This window comes from Fukomys damarensis, unplaced genomic scaffold (assembly GCF_012274545.1).
Source record: "Fukomys damarensis isolate Sample0158 unplaced genomic scaffold, DMR_v1.0_HiC HiC_scaffold_11, whole genome shotgun sequence".
Taxonomy (NCBI): domain Eukaryota; kingdom Metazoa; phylum Chordata; class Mammalia; order Rodentia; family Bathyergidae; genus Fukomys; species Fukomys damarensis.
This window is the reverse complement of record NW_022900923.1, coordinates 10,340,649-10,365,669: the sequence shown is the minus strand read 5'-3', so window position 1 is coordinate 10,365,669 and position 25,021 is coordinate 10,340,649. Positions and strand designations below refer to the sequence as shown.

The 25,021-nt window shown below is 34.5% G+C and overlaps 1 protein-coding gene and 1 long non-coding RNA gene across 4 annotated transcripts in view; one reads left to right on the top strand and one right to left on the bottom strand.

Annotated features, from left to right (window-relative positions):
- The window catches only part of Akt3 (AKT serine/threonine kinase 3), a 265,681-nt gene that overhangs the window by 13,239 nt on the left and 227,421 nt on the right, over window positions 1-25,021 (top strand). The window lies entirely within an intron of this gene.
- Window positions 1-25,021, bottom strand: part of LOC104875174 — a 40,300-nt gene that overhangs the window by 2,346 nt on the left and 12,933 nt on the right. Inside the window, exons 2-3 of the long non-coding RNA XR_783992.2 lie at window positions 20,999-21,183; window positions 17,137-17,230 (exon numbers count right to left, since the gene is read on the bottom strand). This is a non-coding gene — a long non-coding RNA (uncharacterized LOC104875174). The remainder of the gene's footprint in view (window positions 1-17,136; window positions 17,231-20,998; window positions 21,184-25,021) is intronic.

The window sequence follows — 25,021 nt, the reverse complement described above, 5'->3', positions numbered from 1 at the left end:
ATCCTAATTGTGTGTATAAAACACAACTTTATTTGGGCCTAATTCTCATGTAACCTAGTGTCTCTCCATTGTGAGAAATCATCAATGATTTTTTTTTTTTTTTTTTTAGCCATACTGGGGATTGAGCCTAGACCTTCCTATAGTTTGAGACAAGTTCTCACTGAGTTGCCCAGACAGGATTCAAACTCATGGTTCTCCTGCCTCAGCTTCCTTAAATGCTTCCCAGGTGTGGGCCACTGTGTCTTGCAATAGTGATTCTACTTTTCACCTTTTTTCTTTCTTTCTTTTTTTTTTTTTTTTGGTTGCCTTTATAGTTAAATATCAAGCTGTTGGACAGTCAGCTTCAGAAAACATTTAGATTTTAGCTCTAAATTTAACACTTAATAAAGGTGTACAAATTTAGCCTTCTGTACCATTTTTCCTTACCTTACCTTCCTAACTTATGTTAACTATAACATTTATTTTTATATTGCCAGAGTCTATAGTTATGGTTGTTAATTCTGGAAAGCAGAAAATAATATTATGGTTATATGAATAATCATGGTATGATGGGATGCTTGGTGAGGAAAGGGATTCCATGTATTTTCTTGGTAGTCAAGTTTTTGCCATACTTTAGTTTGGCTTCTAGTTTGGACCATGGTTGTTTTTTCCTGGATTTTCTAATTGCCATATTTTCTCTCCTGTTGGTAGAACTTTGTGGGTCTTCTTCATCTTAATAGTTATCCAGCTTTTTAATCATACTATTTATTGATATTCTCAGATGAACAGATCTATGTGATGCTCAACTAACATCATATTATTTAATTTAATTCTCTGAGAAGTTCTGTGATTTCCTAGACCTGCTTCCTTCTTTTGGGTGTGGATTTATTTTATAGTTTTGTAGAGTATCTCTTGAACTGATTTTGCAGGAGTAGTATGTGTAGGTGCTTGTCAGCATAATGTTTGAAAAATCTCTTCATTTTCTCACCTAGTAATTATATTGAGTGGGTATAGAATTCAGGTTTGAAGTTGTTTTTCTTCAGAGTTTTGAAGGGTGGATTTCACTGCCTTTCTGTGACCAGTTTTATTGATAGAGATTTGGTACTCTTACAAATTATTTCTTTGTGTATAATCTGTTTTTCTCTGGAAGCTATTTGTGTTGATATCTCTTTGTCCTTAGAATTATGAAATTTAAGGAGGTTGTATAGTCTTTTCTAAATTCATTCTATAAAAATTTGGTGGACTTAATATGAAGGCTTAGAGGTTTGCTGTCAGTTCTAGGAAATCTTTTGATTATTCTTTTATTTTCTGTCTATATTCTGTAGCTTCTAGATCAAACTACTGCTTTACAAGTTTTATTTCATTTTTCATGTCTTTTTTTTTTAACAGAAGAAAACAAGAAACTTTTATTCTGGTGAATTTTCTTGATTTTTTATTTTCCTGCCCATCACTGAAAAAATCTTTTTTAAGTATTTATATTTCTGGGTACTCATTCTAGTTCATAGTCACCTTCTTTTATAATCTTTTTAATCTTAGGATAGTCATTAGACTTGAATTTGAAGTTTTCTTTTCCTCTTTGAATAAATTTCAGTTTATTATTATTGTTATTATTATTTTTTTTTGATGATTTTTTTTCCAGGTGTCTGCTGATACCTATTTGCCTGGATAAGTATGAGAAGGAGTGGGTTAACTGATAGTGCCTTTTATTTATTTTTGTAATTTCCCCTGTATTTATGACAAGCTAGATTCATTGAATTAGGGTTTGTGATGGTGATAATTATACTCTTGAAAGTGTTATTTGAAAAACTAGGTGAAATAAAATGTTATTTTTTCCTCTTAATATTCTTAATTTATCCTATTAGAAAATTTCAGTAATAATATCTTATATTTTTCAGCATTATTATTTTGTTTTAAGTCAAATAAATTTCTCTAGTTAGCTTGTTGTTTGGCATTATTTTGGTTCAAAGAAGTTTTTCCAAAAAATGTACTTCAGACTGTATACATATCTTGGGCCAGTTCTTGTCACCTGACCTTTGCTATATTTGCTTGAAAATAAAGGCCTTTTCATAATGAGGTTGTAAGCACTAGAGTATAATGTGTGTAGAGGACTGTTTTAAAATTATTGACAGCATCAATAAAATATATTAATATAAAAAAACCTAAGAATTATTTGGAGCTAAGGACGTAGCTCGGTGTTAGATCATATTTAGTGTGCGTGAAGCCCTGGGTTCAATCTCTGGCACCAAAAACAAGCAGAAAAGTCACAGTACAGTTCTTACTTTGAATATTAATCTTTTTTCTCAAGCCTGTATTTTTTGGTCTGTTTGTTCTTTTCAGTTAATCTGATTTTACTTGTACTTTTTATGTGATTAAATTGTTTTCAGTAAAAACCTTTCTTTTTTTTTTGGTACTGGGGATCGAACTTGGGTCCTTGTGCTTGCAGGGCAGGCAGCGGAAGCACTGAGCTAAATCCCGGCTCTAAAAACCTTTCTTTAAAAGAAAATAAAAGACTTAAATGTTGATATTATGGAGGTTAATACCAGGTTATATGCTTTTTAACCTTGGTTATTAATGATATGTTAATAATTATTAGTAATTGATTGAGTAATATTGAGTAATTATTAGTAATTGATTGATTATTAGTAATGTAGTAATAGTGAAATCTTTTTATTGTTGTTTTCTGGAGCAGTTGCAGCATGTTGAGTGTTAATTGGGATAATGTAAATATAGTATTGTTGGTCTTAGAAATGACAATAAAAATGTTACATTGCAAACATAGAAAAAAGTATTGACTATATTATCTTCCTTGTGAACCTGGGAAAGCATCTTATAAAGTGGTAGCACATGAACATAGGACGCATCTACATATATATCAGATGCTTACTAAATACCTTTATTCCAAGAGTAGCCTGTAGATATGTTCTAGGTGACTTTAAATCCCTGAACTGTATGTCAGGAGTTTTGTTTCTTAGTTCTGTTGTAGGTAGTAATATTTATTAGTTCATGAATAAAGTAGGACATTCAAAAGGTTTAAAAGGTCTAAATTATGGAATTAAGAAAATTTTAATATTAATCAAGGGCTTATAATTTACAAAATGTCGTTTGTTTAATAATACTAATCCTTAAAAAGCTAAGCTTTTGATACAGTAGTGAAATACAATACTTGACATATGCTGCTTTATGAAGAGGTTTAGTTAGCTCACAGTTACAGAGATTGAAGTACATAGCGCACGGCAGATGGTAGTGGTGGAGCACAAGCCATTCGTACCTTCAGTTTGGAGCAGCAAAGAGAATATGAGACGGTCAGCCTTGCTCCTTTTATAATAGTCCTCTTGCAAGAGGTAAACAGGTTTAATGAGAACTTTCTTCCAAGCTCATGCTCCCAATGACAAGGACCTCTTACTATGTACCTAACTGTCCACCCCCAAAATTTCCATTGTCTCTTCAAAATACTACCCTGCCAGCCAAGCTTCCAGTCACAGGGATCCATGTGGACACTTAGACCTAGAACTACATAGTCTTAAAAGTGGAAAATGAATTCCTTGGTAACAAATTAAAATCTAATATTTAGTAGTGACTGGATTGAAGAGGAGCAAAAGTGGTTTAAAATGTGACTAGCTTGAAACTAGAGTAAATTTAAGAATAGTTTATTAAAAACATTTTTGTAAGAGGATGTTGCTGCATTGCCTAGGTTGGATGTGGGCTCAAGTGGTGTTCCTCTGTTAGTCTCCTAAGTAGATGAGACTGTAGGGAAAATATTTTGATGGAAATGCTGTATGTTCGTGGTAATTTCTTATACTTTGTGTTGGACTAAAATCTAACAGATTGTACTTTTGTGTTTTCTCTGTGTGTAATCAATTTGTGCTTTCAAATAACCTTTTGTTTATTTTGTACTTACAGTTTCCATTTCAGGGACACTCACAAACTGTCCACCGATTGATACTTGTCTTAATATTAATATTCTATGAGATGGTTTATTTAGATGAGGTTGAATTTGGTAATTCTAAGCAAGCTAGCTTAGTCTCGTGCAAAACGCACTTTTTAAAAAAATTATGAGCTGGGCTATGTTGTGTTGTATAATTGTTGTGATCTAATAAAATCTAATGTTAGGGACAACAAAATACATTTTGGGGACTAAGTCTGAAGGTCTTTAATTCTCCTTTTCGCTGTTCGTACTTGTGTTCCCTTTCTTCAGGTTTTATTCACAGTTACTTTAGAAATACATTATAAACTGATTAAGGAGAAAGAAAATGACAGTATGATTTCCTGTTTATTACCTAGCAGCAAGCTTTTTCCATAGAGAGTAAAGAGCTGTGGTAGTGACTGTGTAAACCACATGGTAAATTAGAGAAGCTCTCTTTGACCTTAGAGACTATAAAAGAAGAATAAAAATAGGAAAATTAAATGTATTTTTAATGACCTTGAAATTCTGAGATTCACCTTATGTATTTATGGTAATGTGGAATTTGCTTTTCTTATAATTTACCCGCTATTTATTTGAACATTTTAACCCCAAGAGCTGAGTGGAGAGAACCATCAAGTGAACCATTAAGTGAGAAGCCGTTGTATATATATTCTAGAGTTACTTATAGAATTGTGCAGCTGCTGTTGCATACACACAGACTTAGTCTTTCCTAATCAACAATTGAAATCTGTTCTGTTGACTTTGTGACTTGCAGTCTCATTAAATTCACTTATTAATTGTATGTATTTGTGTGTGTGAATTACAGGGCTGGGGTTCAAACCTAGGGCCACTTTCCATTGAGCCATGCCCTGGGCAGTTATTGTTAGCTGTTGTTCTGTGTAGATGGCCAGGTCTTCTGTGAAGAGCCTTAGTTCTGTTTCTTCCTGTCTAATCTTTATTAAGCATTAAGCATTAGTTTCTGTTTCTGGTTAATATTTCATTGGGTGGGATCTCCAGTACAAGGTTGCGTAAAAGTGGTAAGAGTGGATGTTTTTGCATTATTTCTCATCTCATTGGGAAAATATTTATTTTGCCACTGAGTATCCTGTTAGCAGTTGCTTTTCTACTGCTGCCTTTTATCAGGCTGAGAAAGTTCTCTTCCTGGTTTGCTCAGAGTTTTTAATCATAAATACTGATACAGTTTTTAAAGAATGATTTCAGTGCATCTACAGAGATGATCATTTGACCTTTTTTCCTTTTATTCTGTTGATATATTAAGATGGTAAATTGCACTCATTTTGCTATTACTGGAATAAATTTCATTTGGTTATGATGTATTTTTTAAAGTACATTGGTGTACTGGATTTACTTACGGCTTGGCAAGTTATTTTTTCATTTATTGGAGTACTGATTAGTAGTTTTCATTTCAAATTTTGCTCTCAGTTACACTGGATTCCTAAAATAGATTGGGAGGCTAGTGTGGTGGGGAATCCTTGTTTTCACCTCTATTAAAGAGGCCGAGGGAGGGGATTTCAAGTTCAAATCCAGACTGGGCAACTTATGAAGACCCTATCTCAAAATAAAAAAGGGCTGGGGATATAGACTCAGTTTGAGGGCCCTGGGTTCACTGCTCAGTACTGCCCCCAAAAGAAAAAAAGTCATAAAAATAGATTGAAAAGTATTTCTTCCTTTATTTTTGAAAAAATGTGCATAAGGTGAATTGGTGAAATGGGTTAATGAAGCCATCTGATTTGGAGGTTTCTTTATGGTACAGTTTTGATAATACATTTGGTTTCTTTTATAGATACTGGCATTATTTATATTTTCTCTTTCATCTTGTATCTGTTTGGAAAATTGTTGTTTTTAAGGATTGTCTGTTTCATTCCAGTTGTTCATCAAGGCATTGAGCATAAAGTTGTTTTTTTAAAGTTTTTCTTGGACCGGGGATTTAGCTCAGTGGCATTGCGCCTTCCTTGCCTTGCAAGTGTAAGGTCTTGAGTTAAATCCCTGGAACTGCAAATAAAACAAAACAAGTTTTCTTAATATTTCCATATTATTTTAATATCCATAGTATCTATACTAGCTCTTACTAAATACTGATATTGGTGAATTGTTTTCTTTTTTCCCTTTTGATAGTTTTTCTAGGAGTTTATCTATTGTATTGACCTTTTCAAAGAACCAACTTTTTGCTTTGATAATTTTCTTCATTCTTTGTTTCGATGTCATTGTTTTTGCTGTTTTTCTTTTATTTGATTGTCTTTTTCTGAGTTCTTAAAGTAGACATTTAAATGATTTATTTTTTTTTAAAAAATGTGTACACTTAAAGCTATGGATTTATCTTCATGGCTTAACTGTATTCTTCAGGTTTTGTATGTTTTCATTATCATTTAGTACAAAATATTTTCTATTCCCTTTCAATTTTTTTGAATCATGGATTATTTAGAACAGTGTTAAATTTCATACCATGTAGGAGTTTTCTGGGTATCTTGGGCTATTGGTTTATATTCTAAATTTGGTCATAATTTGGTATAATCTTTGTATGGACTCGGGGTTTATAGATACTTTGGATTATTGATTTATATTTATAATCCATATTGGGTATAATCTTTGTAAGATTTCAGTTATCTGAGCATTTCATTTTTTTTTTTTTTGGTGGTGCGCACTGTATGATCTGTCTTAATTTTCTGCTATTGTGGGTATAGAGTTTTATAAAAGCCTGGTCCAGATGGTTGGTAGTGAATCATACCTTCTTTATCTTTACTGATTTTTTTTTTCTTCTTGAGTTGTCACTTGCTGAGAAGGTGCTGAAATCTGTAACAGTGCTTATGAGTTTGTTTGTTTTCTTCTAGTTATGCCTTTTTATTTGTTTGTTTTTTTATTTGGGGGGCCGGGGATTGAACTCGGGCCCTTGCACTTGTGAGGCGGGAAGCGGAACCACTGAACCAAATCCCCAGCCCCTAGTTATGCCTTTTTATTTGTTTGTTTTTTTATTTGGGGGGCCGGGGATTGAACTCGGGCCCTTGCACTTGTGAGGCGGGAAGCGGAACCACTGAACCAAATCCCCAGCCCCTAGTTATGCCTTTTTTATGTAGTTGGAAGCACTGTTATCACTTTCATCTACTTTTATTGCTTCTTTGATCTTTATGTCCACCATTATTTCTTTGTCTAGAAATTCAGTATGTCTGATATTTTTGAGATTCTCTGATAGTTGAATTTTTTTTTTTTAGAACCAGTGCTTGCATTTTTTCAAGCATCCCTTTATATTTAACTTACCAGTATTTTGTAAACTGCTTCTCTTGTAGAGAGGCTATAGGTCTTGCTCTTTTTAAAAAACAATTTAATTTGACCGTCTTCACCTTTTAAAATTTGATTGATTGATTGAGAAAGAGTCTTGCTGTGGAGTCCAGGCTGGCCTCTCTAACTTACTGTATAGCCCAGGATGGCCTTGAACCATCAATCTTTCTGTTTTAGCTTCTTGAGTGCTGGGATTACAGGTTGTGCCCAACTAGTGTGGAGATACTGGAGCCATTTATATTGAAGGTAATTGTTGATATGATTGAGTTTTCTGTTCATACCATTTATCCTCCCCCCCTTTTTTTTTGCTTTATAAAGCTTCAGTTTTGCTTATTTTGTGTGTTAATTTCTGCCATCTTTAGTTGGCTAATCCATACTGTGATCTCTTCATTTATTATGGACATATTTTTTTTCTGTTGACTGCTTTCTTTGTTTGTGATTCCATTTTCCTGGTTTTTAAAAGATCACAAATATAATTTTCAGCTGTATATAGTTAATTCTGCTGATAATATTGTAAAGAGTCTGGACCTGTTTTATTTTTCCTGAGGTCTTAATTTTTGTTCTAGTGCTTGATTCTGGTACTTGATAGTTCTGGTACTTTATTCTGTTGGAATTCCTTGCTTTATTTATCCTGTTGTAAAGAGCAGCTAAAACTCTGTTTTTTCCATGTTTGCCTTTTGTTTCAGGTTCATTAGAATCTTCTATATACATCAAGGTTCAGGGATTATTTGAGATCAGGGCAGAGTACATCTGTACATTTCAGGGAGCTATCTCTGAGTAGGACATACTCTCACTTCGCAGTCATTTCGGCAGCTCCACGCTTCATCATCTGACTTGCAGGCAGGTGCATTTGTGGCCTGCTCCCTGAGTTCTGGCCCTTCCACCCTATTATCACAGAGCCAGAGAACCTCTCACTCAAAAGCCACTCACCTGGTACAGCTCTCATCTTTCAAGGGCCAGCTTCTTTTAGTTTGTGTTTACTTTTGCTGTTTTTTACTGCATTCAAGTGGTTGTTGTTGCTTTGGTTTTTTGAGACAAGGTCTTGTCATGTAGTCCAAGCTGACCTCAAATTCTAGAGTGATCCTCCTGCATCAGTCTCCCAAGTTCTGGGGTTAGAGACACGCACCATCAGAACTACCTCATGTAGTTTTTTTACGTATTGTACAGAATTTAAAATTCTATAAATATAGAAGGGTTGTCTGGTACAAGTTATTGCAACTGGAAGTGGAACTTGCCAGACATAAATTTTATATGTAATGGTTATAATAATTGCCTGGTGTTACACTGTTTATTTTATAAATTAAAAAACTGGGTCAGTTTTTGAGCTAGGGATAGAGGAGGACCAGTATCTGAAAGTTTTTTATTGCAAATCTTTGATATTTAATGTTTTTCTTTTTTGGTACTTAAGAATATATTGGAGTATTTTAAATGTTTTAAAAATATTTTGTTAGTACTTAATGGGGGAGGGTCTCCAAATTATTAGTTGGGAAAGGGAAGGTTTAAACCCTCTGTGAATAGAAAAGTGGAGTATTTTGTGGGATCTTTATGTTACTAGAATAATATTACTCCCTGCTGTGCATCTCAGTGAGGTGTACAGAGAAGCTATGTCCTTTGAACTTGTGTTATCTCTTAGTGAGTATCTCCATATTTTCTGTATCTTTTGATATAGTGAAATTTCCTTTAATTATATGTTGGCATTCAGTAATTACTTTGATGTGCTAACTATGCACTTTTCACTATATTTTTTGTTTCAGCTTCTGCTAGGTGTTTTGCTTACTGTATCCTTTTTCCTCTGCCTTTTGTCAGTGAAAATTTCCTGTGTCATTCAAGGCAATATTCTGATTTTACCTCAATTTTCCCAGATCAAAGCCCTTCAAAATAAAGAGTAATTTCTATTTTCTGCAGTCTTGTAACAATTTCTTGTCTTTGCCTCCTTATGGCTTTTTACTGATTAATTAATAAATATATCCATTATTTCTGCTTTCCATTGTTAAATCCCTTATACCAGGAACTGTGTGTCTATGTATTATTTCTCTTCCCCATAAGTGGTCCACCAGTACCTTGAATATACATTCGCTTAATTAGGACTTGACGAATGAAGAAGTTCTGTGAGTTCAAATAGCATTATGTCAGATTATCAGGGCAAGGAACTGGAATTAAGACTGCTAATGTAAATAGGGAAGCACAGACTAGATTACAGTTATAAAAGCCTATAGCCAAGGGCTAAACTCAGTGGCACTGCACCTGCCTGGTAAGCACAAAGTCCTGAGTTCAATCCCCAGTACCAGAAAGAAAAAAAAAAAAAAAAGCCTATAGCCAGGATAGTGTTAGTAAGGGCAGTGCTGGGATTCTAGAACCCTGCTGTCTGTCTGTAGCATTTGTGTGTTTCAGAATGGAACTAACATGATAGAGATTGGTAGAATTGATTGGATAGTTAATATCTGGCAAATGTGGGCCAGACAGAATGGTCCCAGCATGGATTAGTATGTAAGCAGTCAGAAGCTAGAAAGTGAGGCACAAGTGTGGGAATATGGATGTTTGTGGTTCTGGAAGATGGATGCATACTGTTTGCTTATGTTTGCTTTTTTCTCGGAATTGTAAAATATTTCTGAGTTTGTGAAAGCTAAACATTGCAAACCTATAACAATCTCTCTACTATGTTTCTGATGGTTCTTTCATCACATATTGTGGGGCTAAAATCTCACTGTGTAAAGCATGTAATTTAGCAGTTCTGAGTACTACTGGTCTTTCTTTTGCCCTTATGAGCTCTATACAAGTTTTGTTTTCCATCTGATAGACCTTCAGATATTTCATGATTGCAATAATGTCTCTCCTCAAATCTTTTTAAGAAAAATGTTCACAATTCTTTAATTAAGAGGATAACTTCTGGTTGTAACTTTGCTATTTAGTGACTCATAGTCCCCCCCCCCCACTCAGTGGTGCTCTGTCATGGAGTTACTCCAACCCTTTTTTAAAATTTGAGTCAGAATCTCACTTTGTTGCCCAGGCTGACCTCAAACTTGCCACCTTCCTGCCTTATCCTACTGAGTACCTGGGATTATGAGTGTGTTCCATAACCCCCAGTTTGTTTCTCAACTATAATTTCTTTTTTTTTTTTTTGGTACAAGGATCAAACTCAGGCCCTTGCACTTGTGAGGCAGGCAGCAGACTCACTGAGCTAAATCCCCGGCCCTTCTCATCTATAAATGTTAATGGAGATAATGATAGGGTCTGTTTGATATGGTTGTAAAAATTAGATCATAATGTGTGATTAACTTAGCACAGTGAATAGACATAGTGAATAGTTAATAAACAGCAGCTATTATATATGCTAGATTTGAAATTAACATTTACACTCATTTTCTTCTATATAAACAGAATACTTGTGCTTTTAAAGATTTTATTATATTTTTTTGAGGTTCTGGGAATCAAACCCAGGGTCTCATACATGTTAGGTAAGTGCACTGTACCACTGAGCTACATCCCTAGCCCCATTGCTTTTTTTAGACTCCTATTTGGTGCTCTGCATTGCTCAAAATTATTAATACTAACTGGAGTGAATTAAAGTAGTAAGTACTTGCTAATTATATTCTTAGCACCTTTGGGCATCAGGGTTTTCATGATGTTTCTCTTTGGAGAAGATGAACATAAAAAAGAGTTAATTAGTATTCTTTCTCTGTCATCTGGCCTGTATTTTGTGTTTTCTTCTCAGGCTTCATCTTTTATAATTTTAAAATTTGTGTTTGTACCAATTTCTTTTTCAATTCATAAAAAGATTTCCAAGTTCTAGCATTTGTTTTCCATGTTTATTCTTTATGTGATGCTTCAATCTTTTTCAACACTTTCTTAATTGAACCCTTGCGAATACTCTGAAGGGCTCTTTTTCTTTTTTGCTACCGGGGATCAAACTCAGGTCGCTGTGATTGTGAGGCAAGCAGGAGGCAGAACCACTGAGCTAAATCCCCAGCCCCTCAACACTTTCTTAAAAGAATTATTGCAAAAGCAGCACATATATATATATATATTTTTTTCTCATTCAGGATTGGCTAATGCCAAGTGATAGTCCTATTTTAATTTTGTGGTTAAACTTTATGACTAAAATGTTTAGCATAGAAGGATACTAATTTTCTGTCTAAAATTAACAAAAAGTAGAGGTCTAAGTATAGTATCAACCAATGGAAAAAGTAAAAGTGAAGATAAAAGTAACAAAAAGTGAAATGGCTGGGGGGAACTTAGTTTCTCACTTTCATAGTGGGAACTGATGTGGTTAAAGCTGATAAAGCAAGAGACAAGCATGATACTAGAAGTATTAAAAGCGCTGATTGTGAGAAGTGGGGTGGGGAAAGTGTGTGTGTACGTGTGTGAGTGGTGGAAGATATACTTGTAGTAAAAAAAAAAGTTCTTTCATATACTACTGAGTGTAAATAATGATGAAATATAGCCTGTCTGATCTCATTTTACAGAGATCAAAGCATAATTTTAGATATTTGTACATGTATAAACTGATAAGGTAGAAATACACCAGATATTAAAAATACTTATTTCAACATAGTAAGATTTTTCTTCATTACATTTCTTTGTATTTTGTAAAATTTCTAAAGTAATCTCAGCAATCTGAGGAAATAATATTTCATTGAGTTTTTTTAATACTATTTTTGGTTTTTAGAAAATTACTAAGGGAAAATATTTAGGATTTCCTAGATTTAATTTCTTACACTTACTTGATATTAGTATGATTTTACTTTTTATTTATACAAATATTAGCACTGTTTTCTATGATGTAAAGCAATTTCATGTCATATTCTTTATGTGTGTAAATGTGTTTTTTAGTAAGACTAGCATTCTGCTCAAAATCACCAAAAACCCAGTCAACTGCAATATGAAGACAGAACAGAATAATCTCAGATTCAAACCTCTTGATTTTGCAATACTGGGTTTTTGTACTGCCCTACATCCCGAGCCCTACTTATTTGTGTTTGTTTGTTTAGAGTTGAAGTCTTGTTAAGTTACTGAGTTGGCTAGATTGGAATCCCCAGAGTTCTGACATCACTGGCAGTGCCACCATGCCCAGTTGATTTTTCATTCTTATACTTATAGATGTTGCTTTAGGGTTTCAAGATGGCTGTAGGATTAAGCATTACACCTCTTTTCAAGATAAGCTATGGCTGTTGCCAGCCACACTGTCCTTGATATCAGGAAAGCCAAAGCTTTTTCGGATGGTCACTAGCAGATTTCCTTTTATATCCTGTCGTCCGGAGCTGGATTATGTACCACCCCTAATGTGAGAAAGTGAGTATTTGACTTTCAAGTTCTGTAGTGGCAATGACAGAGGTGAAGTGCTTGGTAATTATTGTGTTTGCCAGCTACTAATATCTGCCACAAAAGGTTTTGCTAAATGTGACTATAATGTTTGTATTTCATTTTACAATTAGGTTTCTTGGAAAGGTGGTGGTCTTTCTGGAGGTTATATTGAACATTTGGCACAGAAGCAGTGTCTAAAATTTATTACATGGAGATTATTCAGATGTCATTTTGTCTGTTTGTAGGTTAAGCTCCTTTCTTTTTCTTTTTCTTTCTCTCTTTTTTTTTTTTTTTTTTTTTTTTTTTTTTTTTTTTTTTTTTTTTTACCTGGGATTGAACTCAGGTCCAGCCACTGAGCTAAATCCCTGGCCCCAGTTGAGCTCCTTTCTTAGAAAAAAGTTTGATATTTTGAAGTGACCATGAATTAGAGATAAAATTTTAAAAATGGTTTTGTTCTCTTTGCAGAATCCAAATTTCAATTTCTAGCCAGTAATCTGATTGTAAGAATGCAAAAGTATCAAGATAATTATGTAAGAGTTTTCTGTTTTGTTCTTAAATCATAAAATGTAGTGAAAATGATTTCAACTATGCCAATCTAGATAATGATTCAGCCCCACATATTCAAATTACATAGTTTGAAGTATTAGGTGTTATGTTTACTTGGATTTTTCTCAAAACCACATATTTTAATAAGTATTATCCCTTACTTATTAGTCTTCCATGAATTTCTTCAATAAAAACTATATAATCCTATTTTGTATAATTATCACTGTGATATTTATGGACTTCCATTAAAATAGTACTGAATAAGATGTATAACTGACAAATTGGACTTGTTTATAAAAGTTGTTTTCAGTTATGTTTAACAATGAATCAATGAATTTTTATTTATTTATTTACCAGTTAGGGATATTTATTTAACAAAGCCATTTTTTTCTTAGTCCAAATAAATTTTACTGCTTTATTGGGGATTGAACTCGGGTCCTTGCGCTTTCAAGGCAGGCTACCGAACCACCGAGCAAAATTGCTTTACATTTTTGAGGAGTGGAAAATTGTTTTTGTGTAGTAAATGAGCATATCTATTTCTATATAAGGATGGCCTAACTTCTGTATGTACTTGTAGAGAAGCATGTATGGTAGGAGAGATTTGAGAGGATAGTAAGATGAACAGGCACAGGTCACCTGCTCTCAAGAAGCCTAAAGTCTAGTGGGGAAAAAAGACTTTCAAATGAGTCAGTCAGTTTCCTTATCTTTGGAATGGTGATGTTAGTACCTCCTTACCTCTTTGAAGATTATTGTGAAGATGAACTCAGTTAAATTATATAAAAGGCTCAGAACTAAGGCAGTTTCCATAAATGTTAGCTGCTATTTCTGTTAGTATTTCTACCAAATAGAGATTTGTTAAAGTGCAGACTAGGACATACAATATAGGTAGAGATCTACTCTGTAAAATTTGGAGGAGTGATAAATTATTAACCTACTTTCCATTCTCAATATTTTCCTTTTTTCATCTTTGCCTCTCTTAATGCCTGGTGTGTTGTAAGTTCCCAAACGTTGAATGAATGTATCAAGGAATGTGAACACCTTTACATAATTGGAATATGTTTTAAAATATTTTAAAGTAGATGTCAGTAAAATTTGGAGATAATTTTAAACTGTAGCATTCAATCTTCCATGACTGATTTAATTTGTGGATAAAATTTAGAATATTTTTTCAAGTAAGTAAATGATAGAAATGGAAAAGCTGTTATTTTTTAGACAGGCTCTTTGAAACAAGCTTTATCCTGCATACTATAGAAATATCTGTAGAATGGTCAGTCATCTGCTGCATTCAGTGACTTAACAATAACATATTTCTCCTGATTCTGTGGTCTGACTCCATGATTCTTTTGGTGATCTTATGTAGGGTCACCTGTAGGCTGCTCTTAGAGCTTGGCTGGAATGAATTGGAAGACTTTAAAATGCTTGCTCCCTGTTTGGGTTCTTGGTGCGAGTGCTGGCTGAGAATGCCTCAGTTCTTTTCCAGCTTGCCTTTCTCCAGCAGGGCAGCCTGGCCTTTTTAAAGTATGTGACTGGCACTTAAGAGTAGAAGCTGCTAGGTCTCTTAGAGGCTGCTTCCAAATGTGGCACAATGTTCCAGTGTCTTACTTGGCAAATTAATCACAGGATTCACCAATCCAGATGCAAGAGGAAGAAAAATACAGTCACATCTCTTGACAGGAAGAATGGCAGTGAATTTATGGCTTTATCACATTGGCGTAGGGGCTTGTTTTCTTTGGGTATTCACCTGTCCTCCCTATTTATCACTTATCTCTTCTTAATTTTTATCTTCCCTTTCCCCTCATTCTCAGTGGATTTTTATAGTTTGTCATCTTTTTCACTGATTCATGTTTCCTATTATTTGATACAAACTTTTTTCCCCTGTGAGTGGCTTTTAGCTTAGCTCTTATTTTTTTACTTTGTCTGCATATTTTTCTAGTTCTTTTCTTTTCATTTACTCTACGTTTCAGATAATTTTTATCTTTTATTTCTAATTTTTATTGAATCTCTTAAACATTTTTTTATTTAAAACATAAATCATGGATTTTGTAGCAGTACTAAGGTTAGTATCAGAAACAAGGTGTTGTCTACCATGTTATGTTGGCATTAAGACCCTGAATCTTTGGTTTAGGGGTCTAGTGGAAGATGACTTGAGTTCTTCAGCTTTTGATAATCACCACTGAGTTTTATGTTATTAAGACTGCTTTCAGCTGATTGATTACCCATAAAATTGCTGTGAAACTATGAATTGCTTAAATTTTGTGATTTAAAGCCCAAGAGATAAGTTGTTGGTATGCTGGTTCAGCAATTCGATCTGGTGTACTTGGGAAAACATCATCTTGAGCCATGTGAAGGTAGAGTGGCCATGAAGCTTCGTTTCTCACTTACTGCAAATTATAAACCAGAGGTCATAATTAACTCTTCAGCTATGGGAGCAAGAATTTTGGAAGCGAAGCTAACGCAAGCAGAGCCTTTTGGTGATTGTAGCCCAGGTCTTCAATAGTGCCTGCAGTCTTCTGAGAGAACCATCCAGCTCAGCCACTGTTAACCCACAGAAACTATACAATAAAGGTTCATTGTGTTTAAAGGGCTAACTTTCGGGGTATTGTGTGATGTAGCAACAGGTAGTATAGGTTTTGAGCTCAGAGTGGTTTTGTTTTGCTATAAAAGAAATGTGGGATTATCTTTGGAATTCAATAGTGGGTACAAGCTTGTAGGGAAAGCTGGAAGAGCCTAGAATTGACTATAAGTTTGGTCTTTGGGAAGGCTTTGAGTGGAGTCTTAAAGGGATGTAGAAAATAAAAATATTACTGGAAATTTGAAGAAAGTGGACTCTTTTTTTGTAGCAGCAGGAAGTTTAGCAGTTTTATCACTAGCAATACTACGGGAAGTAGAAAAATATACACAATGCTAGGGGGATTTCTGAACACTGTTGAAGATGGCACTTAGTTTAATCTTGTTAATGTATGAAATCTAAAAGGCAGTGAGTGATGATGTTATGTGCCTGTAATACAGGAGCATTGTTTGTGTTGTACTGAGACCTGTATCAAAATGAATAATAGGAAGAACTGGGAATGTAGCTCAGTGCAGCGGCCTTGGGTTCAATCTCCAGTAGCATCACCATCATCCTCTTCCCCCCAAGCCCCAAAATGCTAGACAGTTTTCCTCTGAAATAGTGTAAAGAGCATATTTTGTTTTTAAATTTTAAAATATTTTCTTTTTCCTTAAGAGAAATAGAAATCAGAAAAAGCTTTTTGAAACTATAAAAATTTATGACAATTTCTTCATAGATCTAAAAGTTATGAAGACAATTTATGGAAGTGTTTCACCATCCTATCTCCAGACTAAAGTATTATCCTTCTTACCCCCCCCATTTCATATTTTCTCCAACTTTAGCATGTTTCTTTCCTGTTCCTTTCCCTATTTTCTGTCCTTTCCAATTTGGAAGTTGAGGAATACTAAAGTGTATTAGTTTCACATCCTAATATTTTATAAAACTGAATTTGTTTAATAAGTCAACCATTAAAGCTATAATTAACAGTATATTTTTTATAGCCAAAGCTTTAATGTATATGCATATATTTTATTTTATTTTATTATTATTATTTTTTGGTACCGGGGATTGAACTCAGGTCCTTGCGCTTGCGAGGCAGGCCACCGAACTGCTGAGCTAAATCCCCGGCCCTATGCATATATTTTATTTTATTTTATTATTATTATTTTTTGGTACCGGGGATTGAACTCAGGTCCTTGCGCTTGCGAGGCAGGCCACCGAACTGCTGAGCTAAATCCCCGGCCCTATGCATATATTTTAAATGTGAAATTCAATGAAATTAAATGAAACAAAACAGCCCCTTGCAGTAAGCTATAGTGTATTATATTCAGTTAGATTCCCCAAACATTAATTGAGGTTCTGTTACAGTTAGCCTTTTGGATTAGTACTTTGGAATAAAGAGATGAGTAAAACTTGTTCTTGTATTTTTTTCTTTTCTTCTGACCCCTCGCTCCTGACCTTTCCTGATACTGTCTACCATGTGCCAGCATACAGGGCTAAGAGGTCTAAAGATGAATGAGAATAGTGCCCTGTTCTAGTTTACGTATGCCTTTGCAAGACTTACCTATTCCTGAATCAACCAGTTCAGAAAAGTGTGCTCAGTGTGGAAGCCAGGTTCACACCCAGTCCTGGGTCTCAATATCCTCCATTCATTCGTCCTTTAACAATGAAAAAAATTTAAGTCATCTGAAGGAGAAGTTTAAACAGATGGGGAATGTATGATGAATAACAAGAGTGCTAAGAACACAATTGTTGTGTAGGCATTGACTGCCATCATATTACTGAGGAGTGAATGAGAAATGAGAAAGTAGATGTTCTAAGAAGTTGGATGTATTGAAGGGAAATAGAAAGGATTGGAGGTTGAGTGTGCAGTAAAAGCATGTGAATAATTCTTAGAATAGGGTGATAAATACATTTCTTTGCTCCCCAGAAATGAGCAATAGAGATAGAACTATCCAGGTGAAATTGAAACGTAAGAGAGAGAATATAATAGAACAAAGTCCTGTAGGAAGTTAGGTAAAGTCAAGCACATAAACAAAAGGTTTGTTTTGTTTGCTAACCTAACATTTGAATTACATATTGAAATAGATCATTAAGCATTTTATGATATGGAAACCCATTTTCTAGCTGTATATGTTAAATCATTTAAAGAGAAATGTTGTACACCATGTCTATATGAAAATATTAGAAACTCTTTTATTCATCCATTTTCCACTGTTCTACCCTCCAGTCCAAAGCAAATGGGCCTTCTCTGATAAGAGCAGAGAATTTTGGTTATAAGGGTCAGTTTTGTTCTTCTGATTTACATGGGTGGAGAAGGTGCTATTTGGGTCATAAATAGCAAGTTTTCTATTCTTCTAAATTAGTGTCTGATAATTGCAGATTCTCATACAGTAGTCCTGTATTGGGACCTGAAAGCCAGTTAATTCATTTATCCACTAAATGTTTATTGAATTTTATTTTGCAGGTAGGGTTAGAAAGTGTCCCGGGTGCCTGCTTTTTAATTGGAGGACAGAGATAATAAACAAGTAATTAAATAAACACGATAATTTTGTACAGTGGTTAAGTGCTATTAAGAAAGCAAACCATGGTATTTGCTAGAGTTATCCTAGCAGAGGAAGGAGATAAATTTGCATGGAGTGATCTTGAAAGAGGTTCTTCTCTTTTTAAACTCTGCTTTTGAAAAGGAAATTTTAAACTTGTGGTAAAATATATAAAACTTAAAAGTTAACTATTTTAACCATTTTAAGTGTACTGTTCATTGTCACTGGGTAAATCATACTAGAGTATCTTGTAAAACTGAAAGTATTGAATAAACATAAATCCCCGTTCTCCATTTCCTCTCAGCCTCTCAAAACCACTATTCTCTCTCAATTTGACTATTCTAGATACCTCATGAAGTGAAATCATAAAATACAGTTCCTTGCTTAACAACTTACCTGTTGAACAACTGTTTGGACTTATGATTGAGGCACACTGTTTGTGGACTTAAGACCTGTCTTTTTTTTGTACACTTCTGTACATCTTGTTTACAAAGCCTCAGCGTCTTTTTTTGGAACAGTATACCATGTTTATACAACACTAATTTTTGCTGATTGTACTGCACAGTATAGTACTGTGTAGTTTTTTTCTCCATCATGCATTACAGTACTGGATGTAAGAGTTATGCAAATAAAAGTGAAACTCAAGTTGGAGTTTACTTTGACCATTTTTTTGTTCTGAATATTGTAATGTACACACTATATATAATTCCTCATTTAACAACCAGTTCATTTAATGACCTCGTGACAGGAACAGAACCTGGCTGTGAAATGAGGAATGCCTGGTGTCTGTTTTATTTGAGGCACATTCACTAAGCATGTTGTGCAAAGAAACACAGCATTCATGAAAAGACATGTTTTAAAAAGTAACTATTCTTTCTATAGGTAATATCTGATACTGGGGAGAAATAAGGTACCTGGCGTATTTTGGATATTGAGGCAAAACAGGCAACCTCATACAGTATATGGTTTTGCTGCTTTGATGGAAAAGGGAGTGATTTGTAGCCTGATCTTATGAGGCCTGTTGGTCACATATGATGCAGATAGAACAGCTGTGCCAAAGGGCCAGAAAAATTTATCAGTGCACTCTTTTTATTGGGCTTATTTCTAAAGACTATTTGCTTCCAGCAGTTCCTCAGGTGGTAATAAAACTGATTAATTTTAAGGTAAATCTCAGATATAAACTTTTTAAAAGTGATATTACCTTTGAAATTTTTTGATATGTAGAAATGTCTCATATTGGTGCACATTTTTTCTCAAGGGTTATATATACTTAACCACAGGAAACAATCGAATGATTAGTTATTATTATTTTTAGTTCTGTGATGGTTTTATGTGTTGCATTTTTTTCTTATGTTCTGGCTAGTAAGCTCCTTTACTACATACTTTATATATTTTCCTATCCTCCTACTTATGTGCTGCAGAGGCAGACAGAGCAGTGGCTCCATTAATGCCAATCTTACTGTCAAGGATATTTGACATTTTCAGTGATTTTTACAGAGTCAAGCACACTCATGTTTCTGTGATGTCTTATTAATAGTATTTTAGTTTCCTTGGTCCCTTGCAGTGACCTGCAGAAGTTCCTTCACTTAATGAGCCAAAATTGCACATTCAAAACATAGCTTCCAGTAATATCAACTGTGTGATCAATGTAATCTTGAAGAATTCATGGATGCTGCTAAGATGCCAGGAAAGGGCATGTGAGGAAGTACAGGAATAGATGCCTTATTGATATGCTGAAGATCATATCTGCATTGCATTCATTTCACAGTCATGGTTATTGATGAGCACTTTCTATATTATGGTCGTATCAAAAGGTATCCTGGATTTCCTGAATAATTTTCATCCCTGACTTTTCTGACATGTGAGAGATCAATATTGCTTGAACTCACCTTATGTGATTTGTTGGTGGCTGCTGTATTTATTTTAAAAGTTACTGGAGAGCACTTAAGAAAACTCTTAAGAAAAACCATTTTCATTGAACTGTTTTGATAGTATGTTTAATACAGATAATCCTACTTTAACAACTTAGCTGTTTAAGGACTGTTTGGACTTAGGACCAAGATGTGCTATTCAGACTTAGGACCCATTGCTTGGATTTGTAACCCATGTTTTGGGTACAGTTCTGTACATCTTTTATAAAGCCTCAATGTCTTTTTTGTACCCTACACCTTGTTTATACAGTACTATAATTGTACAGTACAATATAGTACTTTATAGTTTATGCTCCATTATGCATTACAGAACTAGATGTAAGAGTTAGAAAAATAAAGGTGAAGTCATCAAATTGGAGTTTACTTTGACTGTTTCTTTGTTCTTAATATTATAATGCACATACTCTATACAGTTACTCATTTAGCGACCAATTCATTTAATGACCTGGTTGCAGGAATGGAGCTCACTTGTTAAATAAGGATTGTCTGTATTTGTATTTTTGTGACATATCCATTTGGCATAATATCTTCAAGGTCCATCCATCTGTAGTATGTGTCAGAATTTCCTTACTTTTCAAAGTTGAATTATTGTATGGATTTACTGCATTTTGTTTCTCTGAAGTGAGTTCTGAAGAATGAGAAGGAGCCATGTAAAGAGCTAGAAGAACAATGTTACAGGCAGAGGAAACAGCAAGTAAATGCAGAGGTTCTGATAGCAATAAACTTGTTGATGGGCAAAGAATGAACAGAAGGCCAAATAGCTAGGATGTAGTGAGAGTGAATGGGCAGGAGAGAATGGTATTGAATGAGATTTGAGGTAGGCACACACAGGCAATGTCATTTCAGGCTCTGAAGGATTGGCTTTTATTCTAAGTTCATTGGGAAGCTGCTTATTAGGAGGTTTGAGACAGTGTCAGTTTGATTTTCATTTAACAATAAAAGCAGAACCCACCAGCATATACTTGTGTTGGATGAGCAGTTCAGTAGATTTTGATGAAGTTTTGTGATCATCCTTTGAGAAATACTAAGTGCTTATGATGATCCTGTATTCATGGTCCTGAAATTGCTGTTTTCAAAAGAACTGTGTCAGGACTTTGGACTAAAAATGAGATTGATTGTATCTTTATCTTCCAATTGCTATCAAAATAGAAGAAACAGAAGAAAACAAGGCACAATTACAAGAGAAAGACATTTCTATTTTTCTGGAATATGAAGGAAGGTAGACAGGTGTTAACTGACTCACCAGAAGAACTGTCATAATACTCATAAATGTAAGATGATACTCACAGGAAGTATGATACTGTATCCTTCAGAAACTTCTAAAAGGCTCATCATTTGGAAGAACCAGTTACTAAGGAAGGTAGGGAGTCAGAAGTTGATTTTGATTGGAAAAATCTGTGTGACAGAGCCTTCAGGTTCTCCCCTTATATACACTTGTAGATATATACTTTCTTTTTAAAAAAATCTTTATTAAATTTACTGGTACATACCAGGTATACAATACATTTACATACATCATTGGGATGTTGTACCTTTACATGACTTACCTTGGTTCTTATTTTTCCCCATTCTGCAGCCCTCCCTTCAGCCCCTCCACCCTTCCCTGTTTACAAAGACAATGTTTCCATGTTTTGCTTTTTCACATATTTTTTCTTTTCCCTTGTTCCCTTTCCCCTACCCCTTCCACTTCCTCTACTCTTTTCAGACTTTTCTTCCTATTGCACAGTATCAGTTATACATTTTAATCCTTATTTACACTTTGCTTTTTCACACCAGAGAAACTATTTGGTATTTACACGTGTGTATCATTAATTTCACTTAAGAGTATGGCCTCCATGTACATTCACTTACTTACAAATCTCTCTTGTTTCTCATTCTTTATGGCTCACTAGTATTCCATTTTATAAAAAAACCTATGTCTTCTTTATTCAGTCTCCATTTGATGGGTACCTGGGCTGTTTCCAAGTTTTAGCTATTACAAACTATGCTGCTGTAAACATGGGTGAGCATATATCACTGTGGTATTTTTAATTCTTTCAGGAAGATACCCAGCAGAGGAATAGCTGGGTCAAATGGGACTTACAGTTGTAGTTGTTCAAGGTGTGTCCATATTGAGTTCCACAGTGGTTGCACCAGTCTGCACTCCCACCAACAATGGAGAGAGGGGTTCCTGTTTGCCCGCACACCTGCCAGCATTTGCTATTGGTTGATTTCTTGATAGCAGCCATTCTTACTGGGGTGAGATGGAATCTCAGTATTGTTTTCATCTGTATCTCTGGAATTACCAGTGGTGTTGAACATTTTTTATATGATTATTTGCTACTTTTACTTCTTTATCTGAGAAATGTCTGTTCATTTCAGATGCCCATTTTTGAATTGGATCTTTATTTCTGGGGGGCTTAATTTTTTTGAGTTCTTTATATACTCTAGATAGTAGACCTTTGTCTGAGGAACAGCTGGTAAAAAATTTTTCCCACATTGTGGGTTGTCTGTTAGCTCTGCTTGTGATTTCTCTGGCACTGCAGAAGCTTTTTAAAAACATAAGATCCCAATTATTGATTCTTTGTGCTAGTTCCTCTGCTACTGAGGATTTGTTCATGAAGTATTTTCCATGCCGATATCTTCAAGAATTCTATCTAACTTATATTTCAGCAAGTTTGATGTTTCTTTTAATATTTAGATCTTTAATCCATTTGGATTTTAGTTTAGTGCATGCTGTGAAAGATATGGGTCTAATTTTAATTTTTGGCAAGTTGAAATCCAGTTTTTCTAACACCATTTATTAAGGAGGCTGTCTTTCCTCCAGAGAGGGTGTTTGGCTCCTTTGTCAAAGATGAAGTAGTTGAGTATGTCAGGAGATATTTCTGTATCTTCTAATCTATTCCACTGATCCTCGGGTCTGTTTCATTGCCAATACCATGCTGTTTTTATCACACTGGCTTTGTAGTATATTTTCAAATTGGGGATTGTGATTTCCCCTGCCATATCTCTGTTGCCTAGAATTGCTTTTGCTATTCTAGGTCTCTTGTGATTCCAAATGAATTTTTGGATTGTTTTCTCTAGTTCTATGAAATAAACTGTTGGGATTTCAATAGGGATTGCTTTGAATCTGCATAGCAGTTTGGAAGTATGGCCATTTTCACTATATTATTTCTTCCTACCCTAGAACAAGGGATGTTTTTCCATTTTTTTTTTTTTAATATCCTCTTTAACCTCTTTTTTTAAGAGTGCTGTAATTTTCAGTGTACAGGTCTTTTGTCTCCTTGGTTAGGTTGATTCCTAGATTTTTTTTTTGGATGCTATTGTGAAAGGGGTTATTTCCCTAATGACTCTCAGTGAGATTGTTATTTGTGTACAAGAAGGCTATTGATGTTTGAGTACTTACCTTGTATCCAGCTGCTCTACTGAATCTGTCAGTTAAGTCTAGAAGTCTTTTAGAGGAGTCCTTTGGGTCTTCTGTGTAGAGTATCATATCATTAGCAAATAATGACAGTTTCACTTCTTCCTTTCCTATCTTCATTGCGTTTATTTCTTTCTCTTGTCTAATTACTGTAGCTAATGTTTCCAAAACTATATTGAGTAGGAGTGGTGATAGTGGACATCCTTGTCTCATACCTGATTTTAGCATGAAGGTTTTCATGATTTTGACCATTTAGTATGATGTTGGCTGTTGAAATAAAGACTATCTATTCCAATTTTCTGTAGGGTTTTTATCATGAATGGGTGTTGAATTTTGTTGAATGCTTTTTCTGTATCTGTTGAGAGGATCATATGGTTTTTGTCCTTGATTCTGTTAATATAGTGTATTACATTTATTGAAATACATATGTTGACCCCAACTTGCATCCTTGGGATAAATCCAACTTGGTCAGGGTATATAATCTTTTTTTTTTTTTTTTTTGGTACTGGGGATTGAACTCAGGTCCTTGCACTTGCAAGGCAGGCCACCAAACCGCTGAGCTTAATCCCTGGCCCCGGTATATAATCTTCTTGATGATCCTCTGTATTCTGTTTGCCAGTATCTAATAGAGGATTTTTGCATCTATGTTCATTAGGGAGATTGGCCTATACTTCTCTTTTTTGGTTGGGTCTTTCCCTGCTTTTAGAGTCAAAGTAATACTTGCTTCCAGGAATGAATTTGGAAGTATTGCTGCTCTTTCAAATTCATTGAAAAGTTTAAAGAGTAGTGGCAGTAGTTCTTCTTTAAATGTCTTATAGAATTTAGCAGTGAAGCCATCAGGACCTGGGCTTTTCTTTGTTAGTAAATTTTTAATTATGTTTTATAATTTCACTGATTGTAATTGGGTTTTTTAGAATTTTTATATGTTCTTTGTTCAACTTTGGTAATTCATATGTATTATCTATTTCTTCTATTTTCTGCATTTTATTAGAGTACAAGTTCTCTTAAGTATCAATGATCCTTTGGATTTCTGCTGAAACTGTTCTGACTTAACCATTTTCATTCCTAATTGCATGAATTTGAGCCTTTTCTTTCCTTTTTTTGATACGGTTGGCTAAGGATTTATTGATTTTATTCTTTCGAAAAACCAGCACTTCAATTCCTTGATTTTTTTTTTCTTTTATTGAGTTCATTGGTACATTTTAGGTACACAGTACAATTACGTTCATTATTGGGATCTTGTACCTTTACGTGACAGGTTTTGGTTCTCATTTTTTCCCCCTTGTCCATGCCCTCCCTTCAGCCCCTCCTCCCTTCCCCATTTACAAACACTTTATTTCCATTTTTTCATTTTGTCATATTTTTTTCTTTTCCCTTATTACCTTTCCCCTACCCTTCCCATTTTCCCTACACCTTTAGCCCTTTTCTTCCTATTTCACATGGTCAATTATATCATTAGGAGCTTATGTGCTATTATAGTTTTTCACACCAGAGAAACTATTCAGTATTTGCACATGTGTGACTTATTTATTTCACTTAGGAGTATATCCTTAATATGTATATCCATTTTCCTAT